The sequence below is a fragment of the Falco punctatus genome (genome assembly GCF_963210335.1).
Source record: "Falco punctatus genome assembly, chromosome: 7".
NCBI classification, from domain to species: domain Eukaryota; kingdom Metazoa; phylum Chordata; class Aves; order Falconiformes; family Falconidae; genus Falco; species Falco punctatus.
Window position 1 is genome coordinate 65978875 of NC_137587.1, and position 20539 is coordinate 65999413.

The 20539-nt window shown below is 40.7% G+C and overlaps 1 protein-coding gene across 9 annotated transcripts in view; it reads left to right on the plus strand.

Moving 5' to 3' along the window:
* The first annotated feature begins 2220 nt into the window (after positions 1-2220).
* Positions 2221-20539, plus strand: part of MEF2A (myocyte enhancer factor 2A) — a 93152-nt gene continuing 74833 nt past the window's right edge. For 2 of the 9 annotated variants that reach the window (XM_080397230.1, XM_080397231.1), the window contains exon 1: positions 2253-2932. The gene's annotated coding sequence lies outside the window, so the exon portion shown is untranslated. Of the gene's footprint in view, positions 2933-7114; positions 7254-20539 lie in introns of those variants that run through there. The other 7 variants (XM_080397222.1, XM_080397224.1, XM_080397229.1 and 4 more) reach the window with 7 other exon arrangements.

The window sequence follows — 20539 nt, forward strand, 5'->3', positions numbered from 1 at the left end:
GATGCTTGTGATAATTTTTACTCGTTATATTGAAACTCAATGTGATGTTCTCTGGGGTTTTGTTATGTTCTAAGGTCTTATAAAGATCGTAACTTTTTTCTCTGTAGTCTGGATTTTTTTCTTAATCCAAGAAGCTTTGCATCCTTTGGATTATCCAGGTGCGTTTGGCCTTTGCAGTTGTCCTGGAAATCAAACCTAATGCAGAATGTGGCCACCAAGCCATGCAGTGATTTTAGTCATTTCGATACGTAATTTCTTCTACAGTTTTATTTGTGTCACCCTAAGGGGTGGTATTTTTCATTTATGCTGTTGTGACATGTGAGAATATCTGTGACCTCCCCGCCACCCGTTCTTTTTCACTAGCAGTCCCAAGAGGGATCTGCAGAAGCAGATGTAGCAGCACATCATCGCATATGGAAAACAACATCTGTACTTCCAATTGGATACCGTATTTTGCACTTCCTTTTCTCAATTGTTACATAGAACAGTGTTTCAATTGAGGGAGGAATGCATTTCAGTGGGAAGGACACTGCTGTGTACCCCTTAACTATTGTTTGCAAGGCATATATGGAAATCCCTTGAGCAACACATGCTATGCTTATTCTTGTAGTGCCACTGAAAAGGACAGGTTAGAACCAATTATTTATCTCTTTGCTTTCCTCCTCTTTTTTTTTTTTTTTTTTTTTGACATCTTAGAATAATGTGGTTATGTACTGAAAATAATTAATGAGTATATCCAGAAGCCCTTGTTCGGGCCTTGCTTCAGTGTCTTGCTCAGTCTCCCACTGACTTCTATAATTTAAATAAAGAATTCAGGATTTCATCTAACATCTTTTCAGCATATTGCTGTCTGGGAAGATGTCATAGTATTAATTATTAGATTCTAGTAGTGGACCTTACAGATATTATGGATGATAGGTATAGTGATGAAGAAGAGAATAAGCCATATTCATATAAAAATCAATGACATCTGGACTGTTCATGTTGAGAATTGTAAGAAAACTGTATGTATTAAAATATCTTCCTGATTATTATACTTTAGTAACAATCGGCTTGAAAAGAGGATAGTAGATGGCAATATTTGTATTTGATTTTTTTCTTTGTCTTCCACACCTCTTACTACCTTTTTCCCAGATCCACAGTGAGAAGTGCATAGATCTACATTTTGCCTTTCAATCGTGTGGCTGTCACACTGCACGTTGGGTGTTCTTGTCATCATTTTTTTGCATCCTGTTTTCTAAACATTTGTGGAGCTACTTTTTTTTTTTTTTTTTTTTTTTTTTACTCAGTTAATGATAACAGTCTTCCAAATATAAAAAAAAACCCACCCTCTGTTTTCAGTTTTCCAGAGAAAGCCCCTTTGGTTCTGGTGTCCTGAGGCAGAGACGTGCAGGTGCCACCAGCGATGCAGTGCGCTGCAATGGCTCCCACTGTTTCACTCCGAGACTGCGGGTATCTTTCAGGATAAATCCAGAGAAGCTGTAGAGTGCAGATGATTTTTGGCAAGTATCTTTTGATCATCCAAATTTTATTTTTGGGTCATTCTTCAGCTGCTACCTTCTGTGAAGGAGAAAGATGCCAGTTTTATGTCTTTTATTATGTATTCCCGACTAGTCTTTTCTACTTAAAGCAAAAATTAACGGGACCTCTAACAAAAGATAATGTGAGCTGGAGATGGATGGAGGAGGAACTGAGGTGGACCGCCACCATTGCCTGAAAGTGAAGACAAAGCTCATGTGCTTATAAAGCAGTCATTTCCACACGCAGCCTGTCCAAAAAAAAATGAAAAAGAAAATTATAGTGGGGGTGGTGGGTTCTGTGAGGGTGATAGAGGTTGTGGGTGGCAACTGGTGTTGGAGGATGTAGCCAGAGCCCCAGTGATCAGGCCTTGGAAGAGGAGCAGGTACCGCTTACTGAGATAGTTTTAATTAACTTTAAGCCGGGCTTTGGCCCCCGGGTGCAAAGCTTTGCCTCGCTGACAGCAGGGGAATCCGCCTTCCCCCTTCAGGCTGCCCCTCCGGGGGGGCCGCGGGCCCCGACCTGGCGGCGGGCGCCGGTCGAGCCTCGGCCCGGCCGCTGCCGTTGCCCCCGGCAACCCCTCAGCACGTCGCTGCGGGGCCCGGCCCGGCCCGGCCCTGCCCTGGGCGGGCGCGTTGGCGCATGCGCCGCTCCCCGCTAGGGCGGGCCTGGCCGCGTGCGTCACTGGCGGCGAGGCGAGGGACGGAGCGGCGCGGAGCGCGGCGGCACCCTTGCACGCATGCGCCGTGCCAAGGTTGGGCAGGAGGGGGCACGGCCAAGGGCTTCCTCGGCGGTAGGCCCGCACACGCTCGGCTTTGATTGGCTGCTGCGTCCCTCTCCGCCTTTCTGGTTGAGCGCTCTGCCGTCACTCAAAGCCCCCACGTTTCACTGCGCCCCGCCCACCAACTGCTCTCGGGTTGGCCGGCCCCTTTCATTTGCTGGCACCGCGATTGGCGCCTTCGCCCCGTCACTCCGGCGCGCTGCCCTATCGGCTCGCGGCGCCGCGGGATTGGGTCGGCAGTGAAGAATGTAGACCCGGCCGCTCCCCATGGTAAAACAAAATAATCCGGCGATGTTGGGTGTCCAACCCCGGGCGCTGCCAGCCCCGCCGCCGGGCGCAGCCTCCCGCCCCGCTTCCCTACGCTGCTCTCTTCTTCCCGCCCCTGCCTGGCTCGGCTGAGCTCCCGCGGCGACGTACGAGCCGCCCGGAGAAAAGAGCGGAAGGATATTGTTGGGAGACGGCTGCGCCTGAGGAGAGAGTGTGACAGAGGAAGTAGTTCCGGCCCCGATTGGGCCTTGTTTCCCAAAAATAGCGCCCAGCGGGTATCCGTGCGCCGGTGTCAGTGTCTCCTGAGGAGCCTCAGCGGGGAGGAGGCAGGAGCGGCGACGGCGGGGAGCGAGGGGACGCGGGCGGGTGAGTGAGCGAGGGGGGTCCCTGCTTTTGGGGGCGACCGTGAGGGCGTTCCCCGAGCCCGGCGCCTTGGGCTGGCGGCGAGGAGCGGCGGCGAGCGAGCGGGGTCGGGGGCTGGGGCAGCGGGTGACGGGCGGGGGCAGTCGCCTCGGGGGGCGGCCCGGGGTTGGGGGGGTGGGGAAGGAGGGTCCCCCCAGCGCTCGTTCCCGCCGAGCCGAGCGGGGCGGGGGGCGCCGGCGGGGAAGTTGGTGCGGGGGGCGGGCGGGGGAGGGGCGCGGGCCGGCGGCGCGGGGGCGGCGGGCGCGGGGTCCCGCGGGTGGGCAGGTTCCCCGCGGCCGGGGCCGCGCCACAGGGTCCCGCAGCGCTGCCGGGGGCAGAGGATGGACATTTATGGGCCAGGCGAGCGGAGCCTGCCTGGGGGCTGGGGCTCCGGGACCGGAGGGTGGGGTGCGGGGCCCTGGCGTGCGGGGAGCACCCAGGCACGATCGCCTTCGCCTGGGTGGCCAACTTCTCCGCGCGGGGTGTGCGTGGCTGCAGAGGCGGGGAGGAAAAGTACCTTTTGTCCTGCTTTTCGGCAGCCACGTTGGGAAAGCGATATCACGTTGAAAAACAAACAAACAAACAAATCCTTCTCCGAGTCGTTCATGTTGTACGCTAGCGATCGGGGCGGGGGGGGGGGGGGGGGGCGGGAGGTGAAGGTAGGGACTGTTAAAGTAGTTGTGCACCGCATAAAGGTGTGCGGCGGATGGGAGGAGAAACTGTTCGCTAATGGATAAACTAGAGGGTGTTTTGTCCAGAGGAAGAAGACTGAAGGTCCAGCAGTGTTGTACTGCAAGTAGGTTTTTGTGTTCGGCAGCTCTGTGCAGAAGTCATGAGGGTAAGAAAAGCAGCTGCTGGGTTTCTGGCTGCAAAGACAGTACATTTTACGACTTTATGGAGCTGTTTTTTCCAATAAATTTTTACCTGCTTTTGAGATGCTAGGTGGCGAGGAGGGTGGAATTGCTTTGAAAAACTAAGCCGTGGTGACTTGTTTGACAGGTGATTAATTTCAGAGTTGAGAACCTGGAGCTCTACAGGGGAAAAAAGACAATTTAAGAAGGATTTTTTTGGTGCTTAGCATAAAGCTGTTGTGTCCTATAGTCATACAAAGACCAGATTTATTACAAACAGTGGGGGAAGGAGGTTTTGGGAAGTACAAAGGAGTTACAAAAAGGAATAATTTGTAAACAGTAGTAAGGAAAAGAAAAAAAAAAGGGTTTGTATGGAAATGGTAATATACACTGTATTTATATTAAACCTTTTTCAGAGTCTGGTAGATTTTTAGGTAACATACGGGAAGCTCTAAGCTTTCAGACTTCATTATGTTAGCTGTCTACGCATGATTGTTCCTTATACAAGTTTTTTTCATTTTTAGGAACTAGGTATCTATATTTTGGTAGATATTTTTGTTGTCTTGTTGCTGCTAGGTAGTGTTCAAACAACGTGTGCAAAAGGTGTCAGAGCAATATTCCTATAATCTATTCTGGTGTTTTTGTTTTTTAAATTATTTAAAATGTTTGGCTCTTACAGTTCAGAGTGTGACATCTGGGGTCTTTTTTGTTTGTGACTTACATTTGGGGGAGAAGCGTGATGTTCCTCTCTTAAACTATGTTTTTTTCATTTAGGTGCTAGAGTATGTGCAAAATGACATGTCTTTCAGTTATGTAATTTGGAAGAATTGCAATAAAGGGTGCAATGTTAACACTTTTGGTCACTAAAAGGCGTAATTATAAAATGATATTTTAAAATTCTGTACTTGTTTAGCTAGCAAAACCAAAACAAGAGCATGAAACAATTTGCATTGATAGTAGGGGATTATAGTAGTGCTGGACAGATGAAGATGAGCCGTTTTTTGATTGAGGGCAGTTTGGAATTTAGGAAGGAAAATAACCCAGTGCCCTGGTTAGTTATTTTTCTCCTCCACAGTTCTCTTCTAAATCTGTAGTTGACGTAGTCCACCAGTAGTAGTAGAGGAGTATCATCAGTAAATGAGAAGAATCCTTCAATGAGAGGGACAGGATCTACTTCAGAACAATTTTAGCATAGATGGCAGTCTCTCTTTCTGCCAGTGCAGCTCATCTAAACCAGTTTTAGTATTATAGCATTTCTAATTTCTGAGATGTTTGCAGATTGTAAACTACAGTAGAAATATATTAGCCTTTAGTTTTTACATTTGCTTTTTTTGTTCCGTTTTTGAAGTGTGAATTTAAACTCGGGTGGTTACAGCTCATCTCTACAAAGGGCCCATAGAATGCTTTGCTTATGTGTAGATACCTAGATTTAGATTCCTGCGATTTCACATAACTTTAGTTTCTTTGTGAAACAAGGGATGAAGAAATGAGTGAACGCTGACTTTTATGAAGCTAGGTGAATTGAGTCATGTTGGACTGGTAAGATGAGAAAGATATGGTTGAATTAAAACTCGAAATAATTCTGGACAATAAAATGACTTATTATGGTAGAAGACCTGTCTTATTTAGAGACCTTATTTGAGCTGAAGTGTGTGCGGTTTACCTTAGACTGGTTAATGTGGCAGCAGAGCTTTTACGGGGTTTATTTTAGAATGTTAGCCAAGTTTCTCAGATAACTTGTTGATGTCATTCTAAGTATTCTGGGCCGAAGTGCTGCTTCAGAGAGAGTAGAAGCACCATGCAAGTCTGTGAACAATGCCATGCTACCTTGCCTGCGCTCAGTCATGGCATGCGTAATGGAATATAGCCGATTAATTCTCTAACATTAATAAAAGTAGTGTCGTATAACTAATGCTGTATAGTGTGCGTATCTGTATTAGCTTGGGAACTAGGTTTCTTGCCTAAATAAGAAATATCTTGAGTTGTAATAGCTGTAGTTTGCTATGCCTTGCATGAGAGATGTCTGTGTGTTTCAGCTCACTTTTTAAAAAATGTTTTTTTAAAAATAGTATGAGCACGTTTTATTCACCTCACCAAATTCTTCATTTTTATAAAGACCACAGGATTAAATACTCTGCATTAATACTTAGGCTTTGGGCCTATTCAGTCATGCCAGCAGTCTGATCATGTATGCAAAACACTGGGATGTACTTTTCCTTATCATTAAAATTAAACTTATTTTGAATTAATTGGAGTATCGTGTGGTAACGTATATGCTGGGACGTTAATGCACAAAGTCACTGTATCTAAGTTTTCACATTTCTTGTATTTGAAATATTATTTCACGTGTGTAATAATGTGTTCTTCAATTGATCAAATGGAACAAAAGTCAAAATGTCTGTCTGTGATAATACAGGTGAATATTGGTGCCTCTTGTCGTGTGTTCAGATTTGATTCCTTCAGCTCTGCTAAACTAACCAGGGAAAATAAATGCACCATTCCACTTTCTCTCTTGTATGCTTTGCTACTAGCACTGAAAGGCTAATGCAATAATTATTTGAATGGACTTGCCACTGTGTTACTGAAGTGGTACTGAATGTGGGCTTAGTTTAACTCTTTCTCCTCTCACGTGGAATGAATAGTGTCTCTAAAGGTGCAGTCAGATCCTGAAATAACGGAGTGAAGCTGGCTTTTCCTCTGAATGTTTACAATTACAAAACAAGGTGGTTTTGACGTCTTACAAAGTTTGTGAGGTTACAGCAAGGCAGCCTGTTGTGCTTTTTCCCCAAGTTAATTTTGTTGACCTTCCTTCTAGTCAAAGACTTCAGGAACTTTTTTGGGCAGCTAATCAAAGTATTTTTTAGGTCATTGATACAGTGTCTAGTGAATGAACAAAATAGTATGATTAAGAGTTAAAACCAGATTTCAACTGTGTAATATGACAGTTACCCTCCCCTCCCCCAGCATGTGTTCTGTGATAGAGTACCAGTTAATAAATAATGCTGTGGATGGTTAAGTTTGCAGCCTGCAATAGTGTATTTTGCGTTGTTTATTTTAAAGTAAGCATCTGATCTAGATTTCTCCCTCTTACCAGCCCCCTCATATGGTGCATTCTTATTTTAACACTTGATCTTTCAAGTTACTGCTTATGAAGTTGAAGGGATTTTTTTTCTTCCATATTAAGGGACTCCTTATTTTTCTTTATCAACTGTATTGTTTCGTCTTCTCTTCAGTGGGTTCTGAGAGATTTTTTGTACATTATTTTTAACTCCTATCTTTTCCTTTAGGAATGTAAACCCTGGTACTGTATGCTGTTATTTCCATTTGACACAAAAGAGGAATTAAGATCTTGCAAGACAACTTTTCCTGAGATATCAGTTCCTCCACACCAGAACAGTCACTGAGTTGTTGGAATATTTTAAATGGTATATATGGTAATATTCCTTTTTATCCTTAATCTGAGGCTGTAGTGAAGAATTAGGCAGGAATCACTGTTGGGTGAGGACAGCTAAATTTTGTGGCTAGTCCTTTTTCAAAATCTTGATGCAGGGGGAATACAGAACCTTTCCTACAGAAAGCACTATGCTTTTTGTTCCCCATGTGTTATAACAGCGCAAGCATGCCTATGTGGTGAGAAGAAAATACAGCCTTCCTAATAAGAGTGTGATTAATTGAATTATTTTTCAGGGAATTAACTACTTTATATTCAAAATGTTAGCGATGCTTAATTAGGTAGGTCTCCCAGTTATATTTGCCTCTGTCCCTGAAGGGCTTTCAAATTCTGCCAAAGTCCTTATTGGCCAACCTAGAGACTTACAAGTGCATTCTGTATTGCTTTGTGCTCAGCTGGATTTCACTGGTAGTTACTTAGTATTGTTGCATGCTTATTTTAAGTATACCAAGGTAAAAAGTAAGTGTTAGGAAATACTAGCCAAGCATAGTTGTGGAAAGGTGCTTGCTTTAAGTACCTGTGTACCAGACATTGATGGCAAAGCATCTTTTACTGTCGTTTATTATTTTTTTTTTCCAAAAAAAAAAATTAAGTAAAGAGCTAAATAACTGGGAGAAAAATGTGTTTGTCTTCATTGTGGTGGTTGGAGATCACCTAAAAGTGAGGTGTAGAACGGGTGGGATTGTGCTCATGATCCTTTTATGATGATAATAGAGGGGAAGAATGACTTCTTCCATTTACTTTAGATCCTTTCAAGTGTTTTTGAAACTTACCTTCATTTGAAAATCAGATTGCTTCCAACACTGTAATTTAGGATTTTGTGGGTTAGACTAATGTTATTTTTATTGTTTGAAAGCTAACCATAGATGTGTGAGACTATGTAAAGCGGATATACCATACCTGCAGTAATACTTGCAAGTTGTGGTCAGTGTCAGCATGGAGTGCTGCACCAATGTACACAAGCCTGATCTTGTACTTTTCTGTGATCACTTAAAGTGTATGGAAGGTCGAGGGGGATAATTTATTAAACCTTTAGCTATGTAATTATATAAACACATCTATAACTGAGCTGTGCTGTAACTATGCTGTTAAACATTTCTTTCTTGAAGATATTGGCGTATGGGGTTGAGAGAAAGAATTCAGAGGAGATCATTCTAATATCCCTTAAGATGTATATGGAGATATTGTACGTGTAAAAAGATGGGATATGGAAGCATTACAAACAGTTGTACAAGAGAGTAAGCAAGTAGTTGAACCTTGAGAGACTCAACAGTTGTACACATGCATGCAAAAAGATGAGGGGTCTTAAAAGGCAGAACAGACTTGCCTTGGCAGTGTCTGTGAAGGAAACTGCTGAAGGATGTCAAGACACCTTATACAAGCCCCCCGCTGCTGTATCATGCAAAATCTGCAATGCTTTTGAGTTGTATTTAATTGACCATCTCACTGTTGTGGAAAACTTGGATAGCATAGCTGAGAACACATTGTGTGAGGTTATCAACATTAAGGACAACTTCTTTTTGGTATCATCCTTTCACAGCAACTGCCCTCTTCCTGATATGACTGCATGCATCCTGTTTTAAAAACTAAGCTGACAAGAATGACTGCTAATAAGTTGGTGTATATAGCAATTAAAAAATGTTGCTTTTTCCAGTGTGAGCTTTCAAAGCACAGAGTCTTCTGAGAATATTTGAGAAAACGGGATGTTCCATCATCACTGTGCTTGTATTACATTGTCATCCAGTGAGGGTAACAAACTAAATTTTTCAGTAGCTAAATATTTTTATTTTTCCTTGAAGCTGTTAAAATTGGTGTGTAATGACATGATATGCAATTCAGGTGTCATAAGCTTATGCTCAAAAGCCCCTTGGTTTCAGGGTAAAAGAGGGGAAAGTAAAAGGTACGACAAGAGATAAACTGTTCTACGTGACGTGTACAGAAAGGGAAAGTGCCTTCTGCTAAAATTTTTGAGCCTATAGGCTGTCAAATTATGTTTGTTAGCCTGAGTTTGATAATGCACACATTAACTTGCTAGTTGGCTTTTGGGATTTGAAGTTTTTGAATGCAGAAGAAGGATTTCCTCTGAGAGACTTCCTTAATATCCTCCCATGTTTCTTTTGGAGCATTAGGGGTTTTGTGGTTTGTGTGTTGTTGATTTGTTTTGTTTTGTCCTTTTCTTGTTCTCCTTACCTTTGTTTGTAGCATTGCAGATGGTGGTGTCTTAACTTTTTGTCACTGAAACATACATGAAGATCTTTGCTTTGAGAGATGTTGGGCTAGACTACGAAAAAAATGCCAGCAGTAGAAGTATTAATTGTTTCCATTAGAAAGCACTGAATTAGAAAGGAAAGGAGGCAAAATTGTGGGTGGCTGAAGAGAGGTGTGGTCAGTAGGTGGAGGCAGGTATTCACTGGATATTGGAGATACGGATATGGGTATATTTGCAGAATTTCTAGTTATTAACACAAATACTCTGAGAATTCATGAGGATTGTGTAAAACATGTAATAGCATTGTAGAATATCAAAGAATAATACTGAGTTTTATGTAGCTGCTTGTTGTTTTCTTGGTCACAAATGTGCTAACCTGGATAACTGTCCAAAAAAGTAATGGGAAACTATTGACTGAATTAACTGAAATTTACAAAACCATTGTATTTTACCAAATCTGTGTTACAAAATCAGACAGAAATACAAAACACTTGTTCTAAGTGAAAGACACACAAATTCAAGAACTCCCCCAGACTTTGTCATGGGTTTCATATGAATTGAAATTTGAGGGGAGGGAGGAGAAACCAAAAGTTATAAGATAATTGTCAAATGATTTTTTTGTTTTTTAAAAAAAGCTATTGGTCAGTGTTTCTGTTCACCACTGTTAATTCAGTAGCTTCAATGAACTGGTAAAATGCGATGTTCAAATGATTGGAAGTTCTGAGTTTTAAAACATAAGTTATTAATGCTTCTGAATACTGGAGTCATTTAGATGCATTATGCAAAATAGGAGCTAAGTACTTTATAAGACTAATGAGTTGTTCAGGAGCTGAAATAGGGTTATAGGAGAGTTGACAATTTCAACTGCTATTACTGTCTTAGCATTCTGAAGGATTGTTGAATTGTTCTTTACAGGCTTATCTACCCAGGAGACTTGGATTCACAGTAAGATGAAATGTAACCTGATAGCCCACAGTTACCCCACTAGCTACTTTTCAGTAAATATTTCTGTGGATACTTTTAGCATGCCCTATACAGGAGACTTCTCTAGTTCAGTGGGTTGCAGCATTTTTTTTCTCAATTTGTAGATTCTCCATATGTTTTTGCTGAGGAGATGGTCTTCTGTACTGTCAAGTTAAGCCTAGAGGTGACATGCTTGTTTTTATAGTTGTCTTTTGAGGGTGCCCTAGAATTAGTCCATGAACACTGTTGTTGTCAAGTACGTGCATATTTACAATGAGTAGTGTGTTAGCACAAGATGCTTATATAAAATTTGCACCAGATTCTATCAGAAAATAAGTCATTCTCTTCAGAAGAGGTGATTGGAGAGGAGATCAAAATCTTATGACTACTAAAAGACCAAAGTAAAAACCTCTTTTTTAAACTAAAACAGAAGAGCACTTGCCCCATATTAGAAAGTTGTGATCCAAGCCCCAATCTACTTTGTAGTCACGTTCTGAGCCCCTGCAGCACCCTCTGGTGATCCAAACGTGCTTGTGCAGCAGTTGGGGTCCTGGGTGAGCTTCTGAATGACTGTAACCATTAGGTCTTGCTACAGGGCTGAAGAAATACTTCAGAACAAGCCTAGGCTACAACCAATTTGATCTTACTGGTGGGTGATGTTTGGTTTTGCTGCCCTTTTTTTCTTTTTTTTTTCTTTCCACCTTCTAATTTTTGTCTAAGCGGAGATGGAAGTCATTGAAGGATCTGTAGACTGTTAATATTGGCTCTATTCAAGCATAACCAGGGTGATTGCATGAGATAAAAGGATTCCAGCTTTATGGCTGGGTTGCTGAGGAGCAAATGAAGCATGGTATGGGGAAGAGGGAAGAACAAAGACAATGTGTGTACAAATTCTTTTTTTCCTGTGTACTATAGCCCATTTTATTTACAATATTAAAGTACGGCTTGGTGGAGTGGTGGAAATAAATTTAAAGATAGTAAAGTAGCGGTTTTGCAAGTAATAAAACATCTGTAACTTCCATTTCCCTTATTTTTTGACTCTTCTGTTATTCCCTGATCTTTCAGAGCATCCACTCTGTACAGTGTATTTCTCTTACGTTCTTTAAGTATCTTAAATGGCCTGCTAGCTGTGGCCAGCGTGCGTGCAGGTGCCTGCTGACTGCCTGAGTGATCCAACAGAATCTGCTGCCTCTCTGGTCACTGCAGAGCAGTGCTTTGCTTGGGGGCTGTGTGCAACCACCAACTCAAAAATTCTGCAGCACTTCTCATAAAGTCTTAAAAATAATTGATACTTTTGTTGTTGCACTTGGTTGTAACTGGGTGATTAATTCAGAAGCTCTTAAAGAGGGACAATGGACTGTGATCGTGTAAACCTCATTTTATTAGAAAAGTAGGTTTAGAAAGCTGTGGGTAATAGACAGTTCTGTCTTCAGTATTTTAGTGCCATCATTGGTAATGCCCTAATCTTTTATCAGTAAACACTGTTATTTTCTTAAGTGTTTTCATTTAATTTTATGAAAATAAACTTAAAGGTAGGATGATCTAAAACTCTTCACTCAGTTTCCTAATTTGCTTTGCTTTTAATGTATTTGATTTGATCTAAATGGCCTATTAGGCTGTGATTCATTCAGTCAGCAGAATAAAGTTAAATAGATCTTCATTTTGATGATACCTCTTTGTAAGTGTATGGAAAGATAGTTTTGTAGACCACTTGTGATTTCTTCCTACCTCCCACCCAGAGAGTCTGGTTGGGATGGTGTTTGCAAAATTCTGTAATGGTTTGGGGATTTTGTGCAGGAAATTAACTATGCAGCATTTGTACTTGGGATTTGATTCTTGTGGTCTAGGATAGAAGCTCAGTGGGTTGTTACTGCAGTGATCTGTCCTCTGCTTTTCCCCTGCCAGACTTTGGACCCTAACAGTATATGGTTTTGGACAGCAGTTTGCTTCTTTTATGCATATGTACTAGAGGTTGGGGAGCAGGAGCTTATTTGCATCAGAGTAAGTCAGAAGACCTGTTTGTCTAGAAACCATTTAGATTTTTCCATTTTAACACCTTGTGTGTAATCTCCCCTGCACTCCACCCTCTCTCCCCCTGCAAAACAAAGGAACAGAGGAGTGGAGGGAATACCTTGTTTTGTTCTTAAGGTACTAATAATTTCTTTAAAATCCCTCTCCCCACCCCTCTGTGCAAGGCTTCATTGAAGTTTTAGGATACGGGATCCTGGTTTTTTAAACTTGGTATTTTTAAGGCTGAATTGTTCAGTGATAAAACCAACCACAATATTCTGAAGATATTGGCTGACTAGTTTGCAGAAGAAGTTTCAACCTGCTTTTCCATCATGCATTCCTTTAATGAAATGTTAATGAGGAGATGATGTGATAAAATTCTTGAAAACTTTCTGTACAACAAACTCACTTATAATCTGAGGATTTTTCTTCAGATCTATTTCTTTTAAGGCATCTGTGTTTCAGTAGCTGTCTGCCTTGCATGCATGTAGATAATGCCAGCAAACAAGCTGCAAAGTATTGTTCTTCTAAGGCTTGAATGCCTAATTTTTGAAGGTGTAAGGAACAACAGCCCTTCATGTGAAGTTTCTTTTGTGCTTGTTAAAACTGTTAGAAGCAGGAAAAAGTACACACTAAAATTGGGAGTTACAATCTTGATGAGGAATCTCCAGGCTTCTTATTGTGAATAGTTCAGATCACAATTCTTGCTTCTGTCTTATCTGTACTTCACTGCTTCTAATTCTTCATGGGCTCTTCTGCCTAATCTTAATGGCTTGTAAGATACTTCACTGGCATAATTAGCTTATCTTAAAATAGTCTGATCTGTTAGCAATATTGGAACAGTGAAGGGACAGCCATCCCAATCACTGGGTTTCATGTAGTGCACCCACAGAGATGTGTCAGTGTTTGGGCCACAGGGGAGGAAGGAAGGAGTAGATGGGAATTTTTTGAAAATATAACTGGATCTTGAACATGAATGCTTCAGCCCACCTGTGTGAGGATTTACAGATGTTTTCCTTCAGGATTTTGACAATAACCAGTTAAAATGACTAGAAAGCAGCTTGTGTTCTGTTTCAACCATGTTACAAGTGGAATGAAGATAGAAAATTGAGTTCCAAGGGTGTTCCTTTGCTAAGGTTGTTTTCTGTATTTGCAGCTTGAGTTATGGCTGGCTTTGTTTGTCAACTTTTCTGCTTGAGAATGAGTGATCCTCATCTTTCCTGAAACTTAGGAATGTATCTGGTCTCATACCTTTAAACTTTGAAGTCGTTGTTGTATTACTTACAATGTCCTGTCATCGTTGTATTACTTACTTGAGACTTTGTATCTGAGTTTGACTACTTTCTGTAATTGTCTTGTCCTCTTTTTGCCATTTCCATCTCCTTAGACAAATACATATTTGGGCAAGGAAACAACTGCATATATTAATGAAAAAGATTGTAGTAGGTGTATTAATTCTGAAGGGTAAGCTCCATGTCTAAAATACATATTGTTGGAAGAGCTTGTGCTACAATTGTTATTGTAGTTGCTATGATATTGACTAGTAGAATGCTACTTGTTTCTTGTTACTATACAGGAGAAATAACATGATACGCAGTGCGTTCCGGATGCTGCTTGTGATGTGATTTATTCCATATTTTCTGGAAGATGTCTTTTTTGTTTGGATTTCTGTAGAAAAGTACTTTCTCTGAAGTTCATAAAAACCCAAAATTCTGTGCCAAGTTGCCATGCTCTTTGTAGATTAAAAATGGATTTCAGCATTCAGTGTGATATAACTGGCAATTTGGTGAAATATTCAGATCCTCAGTAGCTGATGCTAGGTGTACAAATACTGGCTGCTCTTGACTTTAACCAGAAAGTGTAGTGTTGTTATTTCAGTGTGTAAAATGCTTTTTAGGGAAAGTTTGTTCTGTGTTTGGATTGTTAACTCTGTTCATTCTGGAGTCTAATAAAACTTCTATATTGACATTTTTAGGTCCTGTATTTTGATCCCTCGAATCCTGCAAAAAAACCCTTATAAGAAATGCTTTTATTATGTAGTGTTTGACTTTGCAGACCATCATTGAAAGACTTAACTTGGACTCTGTAAGATGCAGTTAAAAACAAATTCTCCTGATAATGTTTGAGTTGTATTTCCAAGTAGATTTTATATACTGACTCCATGCAGGAAGTGAGAAAAGTAGTTTTAACTGTACGTTAATGTCTTGCGTGGGCTGTAAGACTTCTTGAGCTTTCCTGTAAATGGCAGGAACTTGGCAAGTCCTATGTGTAGAATAGGTGTTTAATGTTTAAACTAACCGTAGTTTTATTTTGCTGGTATTGCTGGTGATCTTATGTATACAGATAGAATTGCAATATAACTGAAGACTGGGAGGTGGAACTTGCTTTTCTTCGTGTTAGAGCTATGCATCCCAAAAGCTTGGTATAGGTATCATTTTAGTATTGTTCAGTTTCCTACAACAAAATTCATCTGGTGAAAACTTCTAGATCAGGTTAGATGAAGCCAGCTTTCAACTGATTTTGGTACATTTCTTGTAATGCTTGGGCTTTTTGTGTTCTCTGTGTGTGTGACTCCCCCTGCCCCCCTTGTTTCTTGTTTCTCCCACACTCATTAACTGTGCTTACAATGAGTTTTCAGTGAATTAGTTTCAATGTTGGAGCTAAATCCTTGGCTGTAGTGATGGCTAGTAGTGGAGATCGGATTCTGGTGTTCTTTCTACCACGTTTCCTTGTGTCTGTTCGACCTATTTAGATGAAAATGCTGTAAGCTGACGACGTTGCCTGTGTGCTGGTTCCCCATTATAGTATTAACTTTTATGTCTTAGTAGTAGAGGAAGTCCAGTGCAGAAAAGCTTCCTGTACACCACTTGAAATAGTGGTGAATTCTAATGGGGTTCCCATGGTAGTGAATGTGTTTTAACACACAATAGTTAGGTCGTGCTCTTGTCCATAATACAGCATGTTGGCTGTATTACAGTCAGTACGCAAGCTGCCTTAGCAAAACGTTCTGAAACACTGACCCTCCCCCCCCCACCCCACCCCCCAAAATGTAAACCCATGTTTGGCCAAAACCACTAATGGTTCCTGAGTGTGTAGGGAACTGTCTTTCTCTCTTTTTGGCATTTACCTAAGCTTTTTAATCCAAGTCTCAGTCTCTTTCTCCTCTGCTGTATTCCCGTACTAAATTAAATTATTTAACTTTTATTTTAGCAATAGAAGATAATTTGAGCGTAATTAATGTAGCTGTCTAAATGAGTGATACCTAATTGGATTATCATTGTTTAGAGAACAGATCTGTAATCATTCATTGCGAAACTGTACATTTGTGTTTGAGAGCTACAATAAATACTGAAGTCTCACTGTTCAATCTAATAAATGTAGCTTTAGATCTGCACTTTCATTACCACTTTTAATTTCCAGAATATGCTAGTGAGTCGAGGTGCTGTCCTGGAATTCCAGGACTTTGGTGAAGGGAGCTCTGGCTGGAGTTTAGTGGCAGAGAGAGGCACACACCATTTGCCCACTCAACCCTGTCAGCACATGGCCAGCCCTTCTCTCCTACTTTGTCTGCTGTACCTGTTACAGGAGGTTTCAACCCTTCTGCTGCCCAGGGTTCATACTCTGCCTGCAGGAAGATGCGCTGCACCTAGAGATGCTTAGAGTCATTTGGATAACGAGGGAAGACAACATCCATACTGTTGCCATAATTTTTCTTTAAAAGGTGTTTCTGGGTTATAGTGCTCTCTTTCTTGTCCTAGGCAATTTATATAAGAAATCTCTCCTAAACCCAGAAGATTCTTCACTCAGACCTTAGACCTGTGCGTCTGATAGGTCTGTGCAGTGTGGTTAGATAAGTTACAAGCTTATAGACCTTGCCAATTTTTCCTATACGGCAGCTTCCTTGGCTTACCTTAATAATGCTGTCATTAGAAAGACTGGCTAAGGTACTATACTAAACAACATATGATGGGAAAATGTTACTAAGTAGATCTGTCTTCCAGATTAGAGACCAAATTCAGGAAAATAGTCTCTGGGTCTGTTTAGCTGCATTTCCTGAGTTCCCCTCAAGTCAAAGGGAAAGCTGTGTTGTGATAGATATGTGTAGGTAGATGTATGCAGGCTACCTTTAAATTAATTTAACGTAGCTGTGTAAGTCAGTAGCATGGTACAATACCCACACAGAGAAGGCTTTTATTTTTTATCCCTACCACTTCAAAATCCATGGTGTCACAAAATGCTCTTTAATTGTAGTGCCTAAAATGGGGCAAACCCGTTTCCTAATGGAGAACACACCTTAGGAGTAATATTTGATATCTCTTAAGTCTGTGGGAAACTGGGTTAATATGTTCAGTTACGACTATTCACTAGCAAGATGTGGATGGCAATGCACCTGCATTTTGAGGTGGGTATGTCTTGTCACGTGGTCTTATGTGGTTTGTAGCTGTGAATTCCTGTTTCAGCTTTTCTTCATATCTTTAGGAGAAGAGTACTGAAACTATTTTGATATGTTCCAGTAACACAAGTGACAGTCAGCACCCACCGACTTCTTTTCTTTCTCCATTTGTTTCTTTATTCAATGTGGTTTGGTCATTTTTTTATATATCGCAAGAACATATTAAGGGTTTTTGATTTAACAGGCCTTGCTGCATTAAATGCCTTCAAAAGTAGGCTTGAAATTCTTTGTAATTATTGTGTGACAAACTTAAATCAGTCATCCTTAAAAAAGAAAAAATAGTGGATCTGTGTATGTATTTCATTTAGATGATTAGACTACAATGAAGTTTGTGGCTTTCAGTAAAAATTGTTGTTCCCAAATTTGTCTGTGGTCTAGATTGATGCCTCTATTCTAAGAAGAAAGTTGTGGCCTTTAATAAATCGGGAAAACTGGGAAGGCAGAAAATTTTGTTTCATTTTGATCTGTATGTATGACAGGCTTCTAAACTGTCCCGTGTACAGGACTTGTGCTGTTGGTAATGGTTGGATGATGATGGTGGTAGTTTCTACTGTTGTGATTTGACCTGACCAATTGGATGCCTGGCTCTGAGAAGTCTTAGATTTAACTACGGACTTTATTCTGCCCAGTGTAACTTCTGTCAGCTCTTGCTATTTACAAATATGAAAGATAAACAATAAGAATCTTCTAGTGAGAGTGCTGCATTTTTGTGTTTGATTTCAGTTTTCCAGTTGATAACCTGTAGGTTAAATTAAAAGTTCAAATTGTGACCTGGAGGACTTCTGTGCCTCAAAGCTTATCTCCTAATCTATTGCTGTAGTAGCAAATGTTACTTTTATTGGCAAACCTTGCCTTCTTTTGAGTGTTTTGCTGACCAGGAAATTTAAGTTCTGTGTCTTGCCTTGCCTTTGAAGTTGGTTGATTGCTTTCTGACCCTGGTGCAAATGCCTTAATCCTCGTCTCCCTGCCTAGGTGCAATTTAGCAATGTCTTGTCCTGTTCTTTGTCAGTGTGACAGGGCAGAACAGTATTTTGAAGAGGAAGTATGGCATGCTGGGTCACTTGGCAGAAATGAAGCGGTGTGAACAATTAAAGCTATGTTGCGTATGATTTTTGGTGTGAGGATCTGGGAAGAGTGAATATGTCAGATTGCAGCTGTTTATAATTTGTTGGGGTTTTTTGGAGAGAGTTGCAAGGAAACCAGAAGTATTTCTGCCACCCCCCACCCCTTCTATCTCTCTGCTATTTTTTTGGAGCTTTCATTCTCCGTGGGTAGATTATGAGTTTTCTGTCAGATCTATCTATTAAAGTGCTAGCGGTTTTTCTCCTGAGGAAGAAAGAGCATATCTTGCATATTCTACTCTCAGTAAGTATCTATTTTATTTAATATCTTCCCTTCCATTTTTGGTTTGTTTTCTAATGCTGTCATGAATAAAGTTCCAGATCAGTCAGCCAGGTGTGTTGCACGAAGAGATTTTTGTTCCTTATTTCCACTTGGGGTCTTGAAAAGTACATCCTCCAGAACTGACCAATTGTATACCAACACTTTTGGAAAAACAAAACAGTTACTATCTGATCTTAAAAACAGAGCATCTGCATAGTTTTACATTATAGGAGCTATGCTTTTATTATCATGTTAGGTAGGTTTTGATTTCTGTTGTTGTGCTTGTGTTTGCTTCTGAAATAAGAGTAACTTGTAACCCATCAAACAGTTGCAGATAGTCCTCACCAAGGTTATTTATTGTTCTTAGTCAAAACATGTTTCATGTGATCTGTTAAGACCGTAATTTTTCTCTGTAGGACCCTAATAATTTGATTGCAGTAGAAACACTGTTTCTTTAGTTTTTACTAGATTAGTGAAATTTGGAAGCTGTATTTTTAATGGTACAGTCAGAAACCTGTTAATTAGGTCAAACCCATGTGTTTTTGCAGACAAGTTTTATTTGTTGATCCCATTTCCTAGTTTTGTCTTCATGTTGTAGTTTACTGGTTTAGTTATGTCGTTACTTTTCTGTACATTTATCTGTAGCTCTTGGTTTTAGTCATGAGTTTGTTTTCTTTGTGAAAGGAATCCAATAAAAGACTGCTCTAAATGTGTTAACTTTTGTATACTTATAATGTGCTGGTACTTTTGTTTTTAGTGTGTGTTCTTTAATGCTGTGACTCTGCTAATAGCAGGCCAGTATAGTATGTAACTCTTAAGTCATCAAGATGGAAATAAATTCTAGATAAGATGTAATGAAAAAATGCATTTAGATCTGATGCAGGTAAGGAAGTGACAGCTTAAATGTTTCAGCAGTTACAAGTCAAATTGTTGTGGTTTAACCACGCAGCTGCTTGCTCACTCCTTACCCATGGCAGTGGGATGGGGAGGAGAATCTGGAAGAAGGTAAAATTCATGGTTTGAGATAAGAACAATTTAATAATTGAAATAAGTTTAAATGTTATAATAGTAGTAATGAAAAGGAGAGGGAGGGAGAGAGGGGGGAATAAACCCTCCCCCAAAAAAGTAAGTGATACACAATACAGCTTCTCGCCGCCTGCTGACTGATGCCCAGCTAGTCCCTGAGCAGTGATCAGCAGGCCCTGGCCAGCCCTCCCCCGGTTACTGAGCATGAAGTTCCATGGTATGGAATATCCCTTTGGCTTGTTCGGGTCAGCCATCCTAGCTCTGCTCCCTCCCGGCTTCTTGTGCACCTGCTCACTGGCAGAGCATGGAAAACTGAAAAGTCCTTGACTTAAGAGTAAGCACTACTTAGCAACAACTAAAACATTAGTGTGTTATCAACGTTGTTTTCATACTAAATCCAAAACACAGCACTATGTCAGCTACTAAGAAGGAAGTTAACACTATCCCAGGCAAAACCAGGACACAAATGCAAAGTTTAGCAGAAGTAAACAATTGGAACATGATAATTCAGCTAGGCTCACGTTTTGACAGTCATGCAGAGGTGAAGCATGGTTCTTGAGGAAGTGTGTGGCATGTGGTTCTTTTTTTTTTTTTTTTTTCTTTGCAGTGACAGCTCCTATGCTCCCATGGTTTGGGGGGTGGGGAATTCTTACCAGCAGCTGCACAGAAACCTGTAAGTGCAAAGATGGCCCAGATTTCATGTTAAAGCTCTCAGGCAGAGTACTGCTGTGTATTAGCACTTGGTCAATACTACAGTATTTGACCAGATAAAGTATCTCAATTGTGCTTCTGTGTGACACTACGTGAATACATATTCTGCGTGCAGCTAGTATAAATGTTTCTCCTGGTTCATTAAAAAAAATCTCTTCTATATTAGAGATGATTTGGTGCCTCCAATGCAGTCCCATAGTGCAGAAGTTGTAATGTCAAAATGAAACCTGGTCAATGTATCAGGACCATACTGTAGACTTCAGATAGTTGGGTGCTTAACCTCTGAGTGACTAAAAGTGCAAGTGTTATAATACATGTCTTCTGTAAAAATGTGGTCTTCTGTATCTTTCTGTCTGTATTATTTGATAAATGTTGGTGTTCTCTGCAGACTAATTAAGGAATGACTCTGAGTAATGAGCTAGTTTAAAGTATCATCTACTCAAAATCCAACCATTTATTACAGCATACTTGTACCTTTGGCTCTTTGTTCTCTTGATATGCCCATAGCATATCT